This window comes from Coregonus clupeaformis, unplaced genomic scaffold (genome assembly GCF_020615455.1).
Source record: "Coregonus clupeaformis isolate EN_2021a unplaced genomic scaffold, ASM2061545v1 scaf0289, whole genome shotgun sequence".
In the NCBI taxonomy this organism is placed as follows: Eukaryota; Metazoa; Chordata; class Actinopteri; order Salmoniformes; family Salmonidae; genus Coregonus; species Coregonus clupeaformis.
Genome location: NW_025533744.1, coordinates 436,554 through 439,621, shown reverse-complemented (window position 1 = coordinate 439,621; position 3,068 = coordinate 436,554). Strand labels below are relative to the sequence as shown.

Genomic DNA, 3,068 nt, shown 5'->3' with positions numbered 1-3,068 from the left:
GTTCTCTCTGCTACCGCACGGCAAGCGGTGCCGGAGCGCCAAGTCTAGGTCCAAGAGGCTTCTAAACTGCTTCTACCCCCAAGCCATAAGACTCCTGAACATCTAATCAAATTATTTTTTGGGATATTCTTTCTTAAAACTGCATTGTTGGTTAAGGGCTTGTAAGTAAGCATTTTAAAGCAAGGTCTACACCTGTTGTATTCGACGCATGTGACAAATACCATTTTATTTTATTTTATTTGGATCATGCAACGTGGCTAATAGACAATAGCCTGATGATATCATCCACATCACTGGGAGATTACAGAGCACCAGTATACCACTTGTGGAAGGCCCCGTGTAGCTCAGTTGGTAGAGCATGGCGCTAGCAACGCCAGGGTTGTGGGTTTGATTCCCACGGGGGGCCAGTATGGAAAATATTAAAAATAATAATAATTGTATGCAATCCCTAACTGTAAGTTGCTCTGGATAAGAGCATCTGCTAAAATGTAAAATGTCTTTTGACCTCAATAAGACTTCCTGGTTAAATATAAAACCACACAACCAGTAACGTTTTCTTCTGGGCACCATGACTACAGAAGTCTTCAGAGTCCTTACTGTTTCACTCCTGTACTCATAAAGACAGAGCACACAAGATAACAAGCACAACAACATAAAGATAATTATTCCCAAAGAACAAATCTAAAAATATCTACAAGTGGAGGACAGAGCAAACTCTTATTTTATATTCCAGCAGGCGACTTGGAACAGCAAACCAAACTATTTTAATCTGTTGTTGACCCTGCTGGCTTGTGTGTAGCGGACTAGCGGTCAGTCTGCCAATATTAAATTAGCCAAACCATAATTTCCCACAGTGACATTTTGTGTGTGGATCTGTGTGGCTCATAATGGTAGGTCAGTCGCTGTAGCCTCAAAGAGCAGCTCTCTCTCTCTCTCTCTCTCTCGCTCTCGCTCTCTCTCTCTCTCTCGCTCTCTAAAAGCCTAATAGTGGCAGCTAGTCAGAGATGGAGTCCTTCTGTGGCTGGTGTACAGTGGGTGGTCTTCTCGTTAAAACCGGCCACTCATAGAGAGAAGTGACCCACAAGGTCACCCGGTGGCCTGATCAACGAGAGCTCTGGGTGGGCTAGGACTCCTGCTGGCCGGCCCCTGTCTGGATGTCTGGATCTTGCTGGGCTGGGACCTCTAAGTATTAACTTGGCCCGGAAACACACTGACAGTTAATTTCTCAAACAGAGAGACAGACAGACTGTCTAAAGTCTGAGCTACTGAGTGAGAGGGGGTTGAGAGACTAAATACCCTGGGGCTAGAGTAGCCCCAGATCACACACACACACACACACACACAGACACACACACACACACAGACACACACACACACACACACACAGACACACACACACAGACACACACACACACACAGACACACACACACACACACACACAGACACACACACACACGCAGGCCTATTAATCGTGGCAACTCTGCCCCCTTTTGGAGAGGGCTTTCAAATAAAATTATGCAGAATAGTGGAGCTACAGCTCAGTTAGATGTAGATTTGACATGCGAAACACAGAGCTAGTTACAGCCTAATGTTTACTGCAGTAGATTATGGAGAAATGAAAGACAACCTAATGTTTACTGCAGTAGATTATGGAGAAATGAAAGACAACCTAATGTTTACTGCAGTAGATTATGGAGAAATGAAAGACAACCTACTGTTTACTGCAGTAGATTATGGAGAAATGAAAGACAACCTACTGTTTACTGCAGTAGATTATGGAGAAATGAAAGACAACCTCTTGACTTCTTCCATATTCAGATGTTCTTCACCAAACAAATTGGCAGTGACAGCACAATCACTGTGTCAAAGCATTGTGTAACACATTTTTTTTTTTTTTTTTTATGATTGGACTTGGATATTTCAAAGAGACTGTTTGAATATCTCTTTTTGAAAACGAGCTCTGTGCTTCGCATGTCAAATCTACACTACATGACCGAAAGTATGTGGACACCTGCTCGTCGAACATCTGATTCCAAAATCATGGGCATTAATATGGAGTTGGTCCCCCCTGTGCTGCTATAACAACCTCCACTCTTCTGGGAAGGCTTTCCACTAGATGTTGGAACATTGCTGTGGGGACTTGCTTTCATTCAGCCACAAGAGCATTAGTGAGGTTGGGCGATTAGGCCTGGCTCGCAGTCAGCGTTCCAATTCATCCCAAAGGTGTTTGATGGGGTTGAGGTCAGGGCTCTGTGCAGGCCAGTCAAAGTTCTTCCACACTGATCTCAACAAACCATTTCTGTAAGGACCTCACTTTGTGCACAGGGGCATTGTCATGCTGAAACAGGAAAGGGCATTCTCCAAACTGTTGCCACAAAGTTGGAAGCACAGAATTGTCTAGAATGTAATTGTATAATTTAGCATTGAGATTTCCCTTCACTGGAACTAAGGGGCCTAGCCCGAACCATGAAAAACAGCCCCAGACCATTATTCCTCCTCCACCAAACTTTACAGTTGGCACTATGCAATTGAGCAGGTAGCGTTCTCCTGGCATCCGCCAAACCCAGATTCGTCCGTCGGACTGCCAGATGGTGAAGCGTGATTCATCACTCCAGAGAACGCGTTTCCACTGCTCCAGAGTCCAATGGCGGTGAGCTTTACACCACTCCAGCCGACGCTTGGCATTGTGCATGGTGACCTTAGGCTTGTGTGCGGCTGCTCGGCCATGGAAACCCATTTCATGACGAACAGTTCTTGTGCTGACGTTGCTTACAGAGGCAGTTTGGAACTCGGTAGTGAGTGTTGCAACCGAGGACAGACGATTTTTACTCGCTATGTGCTTCTTCACTCTGCGGTCCCGTTCTGTGAGCTTTGTGGCCTACCACTTCGCGACTGAGCCGTTGTTGCTCCTAGACCTTTCCACTTCACAATAACAGCGCTTAGAGTTGACTTGGGCAGCAAATTTGACGAACTGACTTGTTGGAAGGGTTGCATCCTTTGACTGTGCCACGTTGAAAGTCACTGAGCTTTTCAGTGAGGCCATTCTACTACCAATGCTAGTCTATGG

The 3,068-nt window shown here is 45.4% G+C and overlaps 1 non-coding gene across 1 annotated transcript; it reads left to right on the top strand.

The window, feature by feature from the left end:
* Positions 1–331: 331 nt before the first annotated feature.
* trnaa-agc lies at positions 332–407 on the top strand. Its single transcript has one exon. It is a non-coding gene; the product is annotated as a tRNA-Ala (tRNA).
* The last annotated feature ends 2,661 nt before the right edge of the window (positions 408–3,068 follow it).